Here is a 14,866-nt window from a genome sequence, read left to right as displayed (position 1 = left end):
CATTTCTGGACCTTTCATTCTGTTTCATTGGTCTATATGTTAGTTTGCATGACAGCTGCATATTGTTTGGATTAGTATAATTTGAAATCAAGAAATCAATAAAACACTTCCATTTTATTCTTGCTCTAGATTGCTATGGCTCTTTGATGTCTTCCGGTTTCATACAAATTTTAGCATTGATTTTTCTATTTCTATGTAAAATGCCATGGGATTTTAATAGGCATTTCATTGAATCTTTGGATTACTCTGGGTAATATGACCATTTTACACTATCAATTCTTCCAATCCATGTGCATATTTTTTCCACTTATTTGTGTCTTCTTAAATTTTTTCATCAATACTTTGTAGTTTTCAGTATATAGATATTTTATCTCCTTGGTTAAATGTATAGGATTGTTTTCTTGATTTCTTCTTTAGATATTTTGCTGTTATTGTAAAGAAATGGTACTGATTTTTGTGGTTTTTTATCTTGAAAATTTATATAATTCATTTATGAGTTCTAGAAGTTTTTTGGTGAAGTCTATGGTCTTCTACATGTAGAATACGCAATTTGGGAATAGAAACAATTTTACTTTTCCACTGTGACTTGGAGAGCTTTACCTTTTTCATGTGTAATTTCTATTGCCAGTACTTTCATGACTATGTTGAATAAAAGAGAGAGAGTGGGCATGCTTGCCTTTTTCAGGATCTTTAAGAAGAAGCTTTTTCCTATTAATTATAATGCTAGCTGTGGGCTCTTCACATATGGCCTTTATTGTGTTTGAAAAGTGAAAGTGAAAGTTAAGTGGCTCAGTCATGTCTGATTCTTTGTGACCCTGTAGACTGTAGCCTACCAGGTTCCTCTGTCCATGGGATCTTCCAGGCAATAGTACTGGAGTGGATTGCCATTTCCTTCTCCAGGGGATCTTCCTAACCAGGGCTCAAACCCGAGTCTCCTGAATTGTAGACCGACACTTTACTGTCTGAGCCCCCAGGAAAGTCCTGCCTGTGTTTAGTTATTGTGTTTAGTTCCTTCTATATCTATTTTGTTTGGAATTTTTCTTTTTTTTTAAAGTCTGAATGGATGTGGAATTTTGTCAAATGCTTTTTCTGCACCTATTGAGGTGATCTTTTTGTTTTAAATATTGCATTCTGTTATATTGTATCACATTGATTGATCTGTGTATATAGAATCAACCTTGTATCCCAGGGGTAAATCCCATTTTGTCATAGTGTACAGTTTTATGACATGCTAGAATTTGACTGAGGATTATTACATCTATGTCTAAGCAGTATTAATAGGGAAGTTCATAGTTATAAAAGAAAGTGAAAATGTTAGTCACTCAGTCATGTCCAACTCTTTGCAACCTGATGGATTGTAGCCTGTCAAGCTCTTCTTGTCCTTGGGATCATCAAGGCAAGAACACTGGAGTGGGTTGCTGTTCTCTTCTCTAGGGGATCTTCCCGACCCAGGGATTGAACCCCAATCTTTTGCCTTGCAGGCAGATAAAATGGAAAGAAAATGAAAGTGTTAGTCTCTCAGTCGATAGTTAAAAAAGACTACACTAAAAAATCTCTAAAATTAAAAAAAATCAAATAATTTAATGTAAGAAAGGCAATGTCAAAGAATGCTCAAACTACTGCACAATTGTACTCATCTCACATGCTAGTAAAGTAATGCTCAAAATTCTCCAAGCCAGGCTTCAGCAATACGTGAACCGTGAACTTCCAGATGTTCAAACTGGTTTTAGAAAAGGCAGAGGAACCAGAGATCAAATTGTCAATATTCGCTGGATAATGGAAAAAGGAAGAGAGTTACAGAAAAACATCAATTTCTGCTTTATTGACTATGCCAAAGCCTTTGACTGTGTGGATCACAATAAACTGTGGAAAATTCTGAAAGAGATGGGAATACCAGACCACCTGATCTGTCTTTTGAGAAATCTGTATGCAGGTCAGGAAGCAACAGTTAGAACTGGACATGGGACAACAGACTGGTTCCAAATAGGAAAAGGAGTATGTCAAGGCTGTATATTGTCACCCTGCTTATTTAACTTATATACAGACTACAGCATGAGAAACGCTGGGCTGAAAGAAGCACAAGCTGGAATCAAGATTGCTGGGAGAAATATCAATAACCTCAGATATGCAGATGACACCACCCTTATGGCAGAAAGTGAAGAGCAACTAAAAAGCCCCTTGATGAAAGTGAAAGTGGGGAGTGAAAAAGTTGGCTTAAAGCTCAACATTCAGAAAACGAAGCTCATGGCATCTGGTCCCATCACTTCATGGGAAATAGATGGGGAAACAGTGTCAGATTTTTTTTTTTTTTTTGGTTCCAAAATCACTGCAGATGGTGACTGCCGCCATGAGATTAAAAGATGCTTACTCCTTGGAAGGAAAGTTATGACCAACCTAGATAGCATATTCAAAAGCAGAGACATTACTTTGCCAACAAAGGTCCATCTAGTCAAGGCTATGGTCTTTCCTGTGGTCATGTATGGATGTGAGAATTGGACTGTGAAGAAAGCTGAGCACTGAAGCACTGATGTTTTTGAACTGTGTTGTTGGAGAAGACTCTTGAGAGTCCCTTGGACTGCAATGAGATCCAACCAGTCCATTCTAAAGGACATCAGTCCTGGGTTTTCTTTGGAAGGAATGATGCTGAAGCAGAAACTCCAATACTTCGGTCACCTCATGCGAAGAGCTGACTCATTGGAAAAGACTCTGATGCTGGGAGGGATTGGGGGCAGGAGGAGAAGGGGATGGCAGAGGATGAGATGGCTGGATGGCATCACTAACTCGATGGATGTGAGTCTGGGTGAACTCTTGGAGTTGGTGATGGACAGGGAGGCCTTGTGTGCTGCAATTCATGGGATGGCAAAGAGTTGACTGAACTGAGCAACTGAACTGAACTGAATCAACCAAGTACAAAAAGAATAAACTAAACTCAAAGCAAAAGGAAGGAAATAATGGGGTGCAGAGCAGAAAACAAAAACAATGAAAAAAATTAACCAAAAAATGAGTGAGATTTTTAAAAAAGACAAAATTTGGAAGTACTTAGCCAGACCTTAATAGCTCAGTTTTTTGGGGGGGCTCCAAAATCACTGCAGATGGTGACTGCAGCCATGAAATTAAAAGACGCTTACTCCTTGGAAGGAAAGTTATGTCCAACCTAGATAGCATATTCAAAAGCAGAGACACTACTTTGCCAACAAAGGTCCATCTAATCAAGGGTATGGTTTTTCCTGTGGTCATGTATGGGTGTGAGAGTTGGACTGTGAAGAAGGCTGAGTGCCGAAGAATTGATGCTTTTAAACTGTGGTGTTGGAGAAGACTCTTGATAGTCCCTTGGACTGCAAGGAGATCCAACCAGTCCATTCTGAAGGAGATCAGCCCTGGGATTTCTTTGGAAGGAGTGATGCTAAAGGTGAAACTCCAGTACTTTGGCCACCTCATGCGAAGAGTTGACTCATTGGAAAAGACTCTGATGCTGGGAGGGATTGGGGGCAGGAGGAGAAGGGGACGACAGAGGATGAGATGGCTGGATGGCATCACTGACTCTATGGACGTGAGTCTGAGTGAACTCCGGGAGTTGGTGATGGACAGGGAGGCCTGGCGTGCTGCAATTCATGGGATGGCAAAGAGTTGGACACGACTGAGCGACTAAACTGAATAGCTCAGTTGGTAAAGAATCTGCCTGCAATGCAGGAGACCCTGTTCAATTCCTGGGTGTGGAAGAACCCCTGGAGAAGGGATAGGCTTCCCACTCCAGTGTTATTGGGCTTCCTTTGTGGCTCAGCTGGTAAAGAATCTGCCTGCAATGTGGGAGACCTGGGTTGGATCCCTGGGTTGGGAAGATCCCCTGGAGAAGGGAAAGGCTAACTCCAATATTCTGGCCTGGAGAATTCCCTTGGGTCACAAAGAGTCAGATGCAACTGAGTGACTCTCACTTTCACTTTCTTTCACTTAGCCAGACAAGATTAATTAAGAAAAAAAAAGAAGACTCCAATAAGTAAAATAAAAAATGAGTGAAAAGACTTTAAACAAGATACCTGGGAAAATTTTTAAAAAAGGATACTAAGCCCTGTTTGTCATCTGTATAATTTCTTTGGAAAAAACATCTATTCAGTTCTTCTGCCCTTTCATAAATCAGGTTTATTTTTTTTTTATATTGAGTTATATGAACTGTTCATTTTGAATATTAATGCATTTTGGTCATATCATTTGCAAATATTTTCTTCCATTCAGTAGATTGTCTTTCCTTTTGTACAAAAACTTTTAAGCTTAATTAGGTTCCATTTGTTTATTTTTTTGTGTCCCTTGCTTGAGGAGAAAGTTCTAAAAAATATTGCTAAGACATGTCAAAGAGTGCACTGTCTATGTATTCTTCTGGAGTTTTATGGTTTCTGGTCTTACATTAAGGTCTTTAATCTGTTTTTAATTTATTTTTGTATATAGTTTGAGAAAATATTCTAATTTCATTCTTTTATATGCAGCTGTCCAGTTTTCCCAGCACCAAACTTTCAGCTCTAGATGAATAACTACTAAATAATAAACAACATGACAGAGGTAATTAACACTGCTTTACATTATAGATGAACATTGTTCAGAGAATAAATCTTAAGAGGTCTCATCACAAGAAATTTTTTTCTATTTTATGAATATGTATTTATATGAGATGAGGATGTTTATTAAAATTATTATGATAATCATTTCATGATAAATGAAAGGCAAAAGATGCCATATGCCTTAAACTTATACAGTGCTGTTACACCTTAATAAATGTGAAAGAAAAAAAATTACTGTAGATTTAAAAAAGAATTCGTACAGATTAGTCTTAATTCTGCCTGAGTAATTCTATCAGTTGACTACTAATCAAACTAGATAGTTCATTATGTATTTGAAAGTAAAATAATTGCTACATCTCACAAAGCTTTCCTTTCCCTAAGTCTTTTATTTATTTAATCATTCTTTCTCCATTAGAGTTTGTGGACCCTGCAGATTCTGGAAAATATAATCTGATGCCTTTAGCACTGTTGATCCCAGAGTTAACACAGATTTTATGTGACCACTGAATGATGATGCCGGGAAAGACTGAAGGCAGGAGGAGAAGGGGACAACAGAGGATGAGATGGTTGGATGGCATCACTGACTCAATGGACATGAGTTTGAGTAAAGTCCGGGAGTTGGTGATGAACAGGGAGGCCTGGCATGCTGCAGTCCATGGGGTCCCAGAGAGTCGGACACGACTGAGCGACTGAACTGAAGTGAATGATGAAATGATAGAGCGAGTTTATCAGATATGGTCCATGGAAATTACTTTGTTCAGATACATTAAAACACTGTTCATATCTTTTCTTGGCACCATGCAGAAGTCTAGTATTATAAATACCACTTCACTCATTTTTCAAACTTACCACTTCCTCCAGGCTTCTGAGAGATGCCTTGATAAGACAAAGTTAGCGTGCAGATTAGAAGAGCAGCTAAAATGATACGGAATAATTTAATCATAATGTAAGATATGAAGAATGGAAACCCAGAGATTTCTTAGTTGGCTTCTACGTAGAAAACAAAGTTTTTCTTCACTTCTTCCCTGTAAACAAACAAAAATCATAACTGAGGTCCATTTTCCCCAGGAAAGCTGACCTCCATTATCCCCTGGGGAGTCAAGGGAAGACTGCTGTCTGGGTTGACCCAAGGTGGGAAATCAAGGAGGGGTTGGGATGAGGAGGAGCTTCTCTCCTGGGTCCTATGCTGTGAGTGAGGTACCTTCATCTGACAGCACCAGCACATGGGAGTGAGGGAAGCTCCACCTGACCACAGACCTGCTGTCATTCTCATCTTCCTTCTCAAAGGAGGTATGAGAAGCTGGAAGGTGTTGGAAAGATTCCAGACCTTTAGAAGAAGGTTTGCCTGAATGAATTCTTGCATTGGTTTTGGATGAATGATTGAGTTCAGGTGAAGGAGTGCAGGTGAAAAGAGACTCACTGTGTTCTCGTCTGACAAAGAATAAATGTCTCTGCTGGCTAGACAGTGATGAAAGAAAACCAAGGGATGTAGAGATAATGCAAGGAACATGCAGAGGATCGAGAACCAACTAGGACTGATCCCCCTGGTGGCTCAGACGGTAAAGCGTCTGCCTGCAATGCGGGAGACCTGGGTTCGATTCCTGGGTCGGGAAGATCCCCTGGAGAAGGAAATGGCAATCCACTCCAGCACTCTTGCCTGGAAAATCCCATGGATGGAGGAGCTTGATAGGCTACAGTCCATGGGGTCGCAAAGAGTAGGACACAACTGAGCGACTTCACTCAGGATTGAACTAGATAAGTTCAGGACCAGAGACAGCAAGATAAAAGCCTAATATCTAAGGTTGGAGAAGATTACAGCTTTTCTAGAAGAGCCCTTAAGGCTTTCCAACTAGAACAAAGATGAACAAATCATGAGAGTTGAAGATGCTAAATTTATTTTGCTTAGACTCTTTACTGTCTCTATTGACCTTTCTCAGATTCTTCACACACACACACACACACACACACTCTCTCTCTCTCTCTCTCTCTCTCTCTCACTCTCTCTCTCTCTTCAACACTACCCTTCTTCTACATGATAGAAGTTTCTTTTTACACTTACCTGGCTTAATCAGCGACAGAAAATATCAGTTTCTTAGCATACACTGGGCATTTCTTTTCTCCTTTTAAGCCTTCTCTGAAATACTGAAGCCCTAGAAGCATTAGTTAGACCACTCACTTGTGTCTCTTCTATGTACTCCAACCAACAGGGATATAAGTGTAGCACAAGGAAAGGAGGTAGCTGGGAGGGGACTTTAGACTGCACTCTGCTCTTCTGCATTCATGTGACCATAATAAAAACCTCACAGGGCAATAAAGCCAAGTACTTAATTCAGATATATATGTGCTCATATGAACATGTACAGACTGCCTTTCACCCTGCTTTTATTACTTTTATTATTATTTTAAAGATCATAGCATATAGTGTGTGTATGTGTGTGTTAATTGCTTAGTCATATCCAACTCTTTGCAACCCCATAGACTGCAGCCCACCAGGCCCCTCCATCCATGGGATTCTCCAGGCAAGAACACTGGAGTGGGTTGCCATTTCCTTCTCCAAAAGGAACTATAGAAAGAAAGAAAGTGAAGTCGCTCAGTCGTGTCCAACTCTTTGCGACACCATGGAATGTAGCCTACCAGGCTCCTCCATCTGGAGAAGGCAATGGCACCCCACTCCAGTACTCTTGCCTGGAAAATCCCATGGACGGAAGGGCCTGGTCGGCTGCAGTCCATGGGGTCGCTAGGAGTCAGACACGAATGAGCGACTTCACTTTATTTTTTCACTTTCATGCATTGGAGAAGGAAATGGCAACTCACTCCAGTGTTTTTGCCTGGAGAATCCCAGGGATGGGGGAGCCTGGTGGGCTGCTGTCTATGGGGTTGCACAGAGTCGGACACAACTGAAGCGACTTAGCAGCAGCAGCAGGTTCCTCCATCCATGGAATTTTCCAGGCAAGAGTACTGGAGTGGGTTGCCACTTCTTTCTCCTAACATATAGTAGAGACTTTAAATGATACTTTCTCACACCAGGGCCCCAGATTTACGTATTTACCTAGATCAGAGGGAGGAATGCATATATATGCTACCTCTACAAGTTCTTGCAGTCTTAGCCTTATTTATCCTACAGTTTATGGAAAATCTGCCCAGGATGTTGAGAATAGCTGATTTCTACATCTCCAGCCCCATAAATATTTCTAGCCCATTCATTCAAAAAGCTGATGCAGATATTTACAATCATCAAGAGTTCATTTTCTCTAGGATATTCCCATTAATTATGTATTATTAGCCCATAAAATTAATTAGAATTCTAATGACTGCTCTAGGCAAGAACACACCTTTCATGTGTTGTTGGAACATCTGCATTCAGTCTAATCAATTAGGACAAAAACTAAATTCTAGGGATCATCAGCTGAATTTACAAGATGTTTCCTGGTTTCTTGCATTTGATCCCTGATAGACAAGTGTAACTGATTCTAAAGGTTCTCAGGTCCCATGCTGATGTCAACATGATGCATTTCTTTGGCCTTGGAGGTGTTTACACCTGGTCTTGAGAATGCTGTACATGGTCCGGCCTCTCATATGGCAATTTGGGTGACTTAGTGCAACAAATTCTCAAACCTATCCCATCCTGCTGTTAAGCTAGAGAATATATACACACAGAAACCTTTGTAGATGAGAAATGCTGAATGATGCTATTTGGAGGGTGTTCTTTTAGATTAATGGACAAGATTAAGAACAGATTTCAGTGGTCTTAAATGCACAAGGGACATCAGAAAGGCAAATGCCTCTTTAAACCTCTCCCCTGCTTTGGAGAATTTCAGGGACTTGGCCTGCAACTGTGTAGCACCTGTATGGCCTGCAACTCTGTAGCACCTGTGGATAACTTATCTCTCTGAGTCTAACTAGTAATCACTAATAACTTTCTTTTTTACTGGACAAATTGTTAATTCTGTGGTTACTGATAAACAAAAGAGTTAAATAGGAAAGATCTAAGGCAAAAAGTAACAGGCAAGTCCTACCATAAAAATTCCATTAAAAATATCAGGAATTTACATGAAGTAAACCCACTCTTGGACTTCCCAGGTGGTGCTAGTAGTAAAGAACCCATGTGCCAATGTAGGTAGACATTAGAGCTATGGGTTCTATCCCTGGGTGGGGAAGATCCCCTGGAGGAGGGCATGGCAACCCACTCCAGTATTCTTGCTGAGAGTATCTCATGGACAGAGAAGTGTGGCAGGTTGCAGTCCATAGGGTTGCACCGAGTTGGACACAACTGAAGTGACTTAACATGCTCACAAACCCACTATTATTCTAAGGTGGTCAGGTGAGAGAGTTTGCTTACTGCTATAGAGGAATGGGGGTTGGTTTCTCTACCACTTAACTTTATGGAGGGCTCCAAAAAGGAAAAAATGATAAAGACATTTCTGAGATTTTTTGCTTTAAATCCTGGTTTCCCTTGGTAAAGGCAACTGCTTATGCTTCCCTGATTTAAGACTATGTCTTGTGCTTACGTATAAATGTCCTGTGTAATTTTCCTATTTTAGTTTTTGGCATTTCTGCTGAAATATATATATTCTTTCTCCAGTTACATAGTAGCTCATGAAAATTTATTTCCAGTAGTAGAATTCCATCACATATCAAATCAAGGGACTATAATTTGTCTCTCCTAATGCTCAGGAGAAAATTTCCTTGATTGCGAGCTTTTAAAAATTTTGTTACTTTATACTGACCTGCACAATGTGACTGGGTTAAAACCTAGTAAATACATTTACAACAAATGAGCAATTGAATGAATGAATTTCATATTTCCTTATTTCACTGTATATACCATTCTATTTTATTTTCAAAGTAAGTCATATAGAATAATCTTCAAATTGTCCCCCAAAGTTTGCTGATTTTCTCATCTCTGTTTCCTCTTTATGAACTCTCTACTGAGTGTAATAAGTGCCTGTCTCTCTGTCCTTCTCTTTTTTCTTCCATTTCAGTATATTGTTGATCTTTAAACGTTTTACTTTAGATAATGAGAAATCAAGTCTTATAAAGTTTTATTGCCTACATAAGAATGATTGCAATAATAACGCAGCTACAACTGATGAGTTAGCAAAGATATCTGGGATGTATCTGGTTGACCTTTGTCCACAAGGGAGGGGGGAGATATAGTTTTATTGCTGAGAAAATAACTTGATAAGAAACTTTACATGTTTCTTTTTTTAAAAACCAAGAAGATCTTCCAGGTTTAAAAACATATTGGGACATTTCAGAGGCAAAATCCTGACCTAATTGGTGCAAAAGAGCAATTAGAGAAAAGATTTGAAAAGATTTTAACAATTGAATATGATACAGGTCAAAGAGCTTTTGAGGAAGCAAGAGAAAATATCTGGAGGGAGTTGACAGAATCTTGGAAGATTATTTCTATACCAAGATATAATGATGGCTGTGAGGGTTGTTGGTACTGCATTTATAGGGGAATGACTTTGGGCTCAGCCCGGGGGTTGTTATAAATAGATACAAACTTCATGGGACTTGGCAGTGTTTGAGCTCCCCACTTGAAAAAGCCAAATGGTGACAAAGCAAAAGCATAACTAAGTAAGAGGCAAAAATGCAACTGGAACCATTTTTATGATTTACCTGTACAGACAATTCCATTTTCTCATACTTGTTCATTGTCCTAAACACTCAGAGATGCTCCCTTTCCCAGAGCCTGCTGTCCCCTCTGCTCTCATCATATTTCTCCCAGTTTTTGAGAGTCTTGGCCTCCAGAAGCAGTCACTCTCCATGGGATCTAACCTTGTGTAGATTACTTTAGTCAATTTATAACTGTAGCTTAACTGAGTACTTTGGCTTCCTTGTTGACTCAGTGGTAAAAGTTTGCCTGCCAAGCAGGAGATGTGGATTCAATCCCTAGGTCAGGAAGATCTCCTGGAGAAGGCAATGGCCACCCACTTCAATATTCTTGCCTGCAAAATGTGTGGACAGAGGAGCCTCGAGGGCTACAGTCCATGGGGCAGCAAAAGATTCAGACACAACTTAGTGATTAAACAACAACAATTGACTACTCTAACCATGATTTGGTGGTAATGTTCTTCTGCCTTGAAGATATTTTCTACCATCTACAACTGGATCTGTTTGCCAAGGACTATATTCTGTCCTTTCTATACCAACTATCTACCTGTTTTGGTTTCTGCTTCCTGGGCATGTCCATCAGACTCTCTGTAGATTTTTCTGCTGTGTCCTCATGAAGGGCCCTCCTTGATGTTGGCTACTTGTGTAGCTATCCCTCCTATTATTTGAGACCTTTCTGCCTTGATGGACTCCTTCATCTTCTTGCTGCTGGAACTGAGTCTAATATTTGCCTCATGTTCACCACCTCCCTCAGTGTGTCTAGTTTCTCTAGCCTTCCTGTCTAGCTTGTCCAGTTGCCACCCAAACTCTAGTGCTGGAATTAGGAAGGGCAGATTTATGAAACTTAAATAAGAAGGTGGTGTTGGTGGGCCACTGGGGCTTTCTTGACTCCACAACAAGTGTTTGTGTGTGTGTGTGTGTGTGTGTGTGTGTGTGTGTGTGTGATTTTAGAAAAGTTCTCATAATTCTGTGGACCAGGGACCTTGTAAAATATGATAAATGTTTTCATTAGTATAGTATATAATGGTAACGAACATTCAGAAAGTAAGTGTTCAAGGTCAATAAGCATTAGAATTTGCAGAGTGCCGGGAGCCAGTACGGGAGTTCCCACCCATGACAAGATCATGCGGGAGAGCCCTGATGGGCAAGGCGAGTCAGGACTCGAGGGGCCCCCTGGATCTGCTTGAGCATCTACCCCAAAAACCAGAATCTGTCTGTTTTACTATTTCATGACTTTTACCAACTCCTCTGACATTTATGGGGGGCTATCCCCGACCACCTTTCTCTGTAAGAAAATCAACTTAGAGCTCTAGTTAATAATTCTCCAGGGTACAATAGGTGTGTTCCAATTCAAATCCCTTAGATAGTTTTCTAACTTGCCTGACAGGTTTTCGGACTCTTACAGCTATGCATGTGACTGTTTACAGCCTCCCAACCACAAGAGGCACGGAAAGCTTAAGATATTCTAACAATGCAGGGCTTCTTGGGGAGTTAAAATTATTAGGATAGAACTAGTAGAAGATTTCATTGTTGAGCTAATGCTTGCTGCCAAGTTTCCATATCCCTTACCCACTGTGTCCCTGGGAGTATATTAATTAATATAGTTGGCATATAGAAAAAATAACTAGTGGCCTTGGTGTTAGCAACTTTAGACCCTTGAGGTAGTAAATTCTTTCCTTGCTACAGCCCACTGCACCTTTGCCCTATAGGAATGTAACTTTAGTGCTTTTGGAGCGTGGCACCAAACTTTAGAAAAATTACTTTTAGAGAAAATAAGTTTTCTGGTTAACTAACCTTTATCAAAACAAAGAGTCATAAAATGTTAATAGACCTCCTGGCCAGAAGATGATGTAAATCACCTAAAGCATTTGTATACAGAAAAGAAAGCCTGGTCTCGATAAGGGTCAAGGACTGCTGACTTTGCATGACTCTGCAACCCCTATTATCCTCTATGTACAACTTAAGGTATAAAAACTCCTTTTGAAAATAAAGCTAAGGGCCTTGCTCATCAGGCTTGGTCTCCCCGAGTCGTTCTTGCTTCCCTTTCTCTCCTTTTCTTCTCTGTTCTTCCTTCAGGATGACTAATTTGGAGAGTGGGGGCCCTCTGAGACCACTTACCTGCCCAGGCTTCTAAGACCTACTTGAGAAGGTGCCTAAGGTGGGGGCACCTTCAGCTATTCGAGAGGGTGCCTGTGGCCTCCGTGGTCAGAGCAAGTTTGGTGTCACGAATTTTATTGGCTTTCCATGTAAACCAGTTAGATCAAGCCTCTTTCTCTCCCTTTTTGCTATTCTTTCACCAATGCCGTCCTCCTGAGGGAATCCCTGGATCCAACTGGGACAGGACCCCGGTAGCAGAGTAAAACTTTCAGAACCCAGAGTGTGCAGATTGCTATAAAGCTAAAGAGAAAGATCTCCTGGAGAAAGGAATAACTACCCATTCCAGTATTCCTGGGACTTTTCTGGTGGCTCAGATAGTAAAGAATCTGCCTGCAATGCGGGAAATGTGAGTTTGATCCCTGGATGGGGACGATTCCCTGGAGAAAAGATTGGATACCCATGCCAGTATTCTTGCCTGGAGAATTCCATGGACAGAGGAGCCTGGCTGGCCACAGTTCACGGGGTCACAAAGAGTCAGATAGGACTGAGTGACTAACACTTTCACTTTCGAAAAGAAAAGGAACACCTGGGCTTCTGAGGGTCTAGTAACTTGTAAGTGTAGGTTCAGATCTAGGTGACACAGGCAGTCTATTCCCAAGTCTAAGATGCAGTGGAAGGTGTGGATTTGGCCAGTGTCCAAAGCTCAGGTGAACTATTAGGAAAAAGTTTCAAAAGTGATTGGCACTGGCCACACTTGCTCTCTGTGACAGTCTGCACTCTGTCTGTGGCGTATGTTTCTAAATAAATCCACTTCTACTTCTAAAAGAGACACACTTTATCTCTCACTGAATTCTTTCTGCATTCAGCCATCAAGAACCTGAGCTTCATTAGGTCCTGAAACCAGCCCATAGCTGATATGGCTTGAAGAAATATGTGGAAGAGGATATCAAAAGTCTCAGATATACAACTTCTCCACGGGCAGTTATTTCATTTAATCAATCTATTTTTCAGAGCTGACTTGGGCTTCCCTGGTGGCTCAGTGATCAGGAATTCACCTTCCAAAGCAGGAGGCACAGGTTTGCTCCCTGATCCTAGAGAATCCGGCATGCCACAGAGCAAATAAGCCCATGTGCCAGAACTATTGAACCTGTGCTCTAGAGCTCAGGGCCTGCAACTACTGAAACCTGTGCTCCCTAGAGCCCATGCTCCTCAACAAGGGAATCCTGCACTCTGCAACTAGAGGGTTGTCCCCGCTCACCATAAGTAGAGAAAAGCCCACACACCAATGAAGACCCAGCATAGCCAAAAATAAATAAATAAATTAAAAATTTGTTGGGACTTAGGGATCAGTTGAGGGAATTGCTATGCAGAAAATATGTTCAGTTCAGTTCAGTTTCTAAGTCATGTCCAACTCTTTGTGACCCCATGGACTGCAGCACACCAGGCTTCCCTGTCCATCACCAACTCCTGAAGTCTACTCAAACTCATGTCCATTGCGTCAGTGATGCCATCCAACCATCTCATCATCTGTCATTCCCTTTTCCTCCTGTTTCAGTCTTTCCCAGAATCAGGGTCTTTTCCAGTGGTCAGTTCTTCACATCAGATGGCCAAAGTATTGGAGTTTCAGCTTCAGCATCAGTCCTTCCAATGAATATAAGGACTGATTACCTTTAGGAATGACTGATTGGATCTCCTTGCAGTCCAAGGGACTCTCAAGAGTCTTCTCCAACACCACAGTTCAAAACATCAGTTCTTCAGTGCTCAGCTTTCTTTATAGTCTAACTCTCACATCCACACATGACTACTGGAAAAACCATAGCCTTGACTAGACAGATCTTTGTTGGCAATAATCTCTCTGCTTTTTAATATGCAGAGGCATAGCTTTTCTTCCAAGGAGCAAGCATCTTTTAATTTCATGGCTGCAGTCACCATCTGCAGTGATTTTGGAGCCCCCCAAAATAAAGTCTGTCACTGTTTCCATTGTTTTCCCATCTATTTGCCATGAAGTGATGGGACTGAATGCTAGGATCTTAGTTTTCTGAATGTTGAATTTTAAGCCAACTTTTTCACTCTCCTCTTTCACTTTCATCAAGAGGCTCTTTAGTTCTTCGCTTTCTGCCACAAGGGTGGTGTCATCTGCGTATGTAGGTTATTGATATTTCTCCTGGCAGTCTTGATTCCAGCTTGTGCTTCATGCAGCCTGGCATTTCCCATGATGTACTCTGCATAGAAATTAAATAAGCTGGGTAACAATATACAGCCTTGACATACTTGTTTCTCAGTGTGGAACCAGCTTGTTGTTCTATGTCCAGTCCTAACTGTTGCTTCCTGACCTGTATACAGATTTCTCAAGAGGCAAGTCAGGTGGTCTGGTATTCCCATCTGTTTCAGAATTTCCCACAGTTTATTGTGATCCACACAGTCAAGGGTTTGGTGTAGTCAATAAAGCAGAAGTAGATGTTTTTCTCAAACTCTCTTGCTTTTTTGATGATCCTACAGATGTTGGCAATTTGATCTCTGGTTCCTCTGCCTTTCTAAATCCAATTTGAACATCTGGGTATTCATGGTTCATATACTGTTGAAGCCTGGCTTGGAGGACT

The 14,866-nt window shown here is 40.8% G+C and overlaps 1 protein-coding gene across 1 annotated transcript in view; it reads right to left on the bottom strand.

Annotated features, from left to right (window-relative positions):
* Positions 1-14,866, bottom strand: part of LOC147347012 (butyrophilin subfamily 1 member A1-like) — a 109,197-nt gene that overhangs the window by 84,934 nt on the left and 9,397 nt on the right. The window lies entirely within an intron of this gene.

This window comes from Bos grunniens, chromosome 23, assembly GCF_055505025.1.
Source record: "Bos grunniens cultivar Pamir isolate PY7600 chromosome 23, Bosgru_T2T1.0, whole genome shotgun sequence".
Taxonomy (NCBI): Eukaryota; Metazoa; Chordata; class Mammalia; order Artiodactyla; family Bovidae; genus Bos; species Bos grunniens.
Note: the sequence above shows the minus strand (reverse complement) of the source record. Positions and strands in the feature narration are given on the sequence as shown.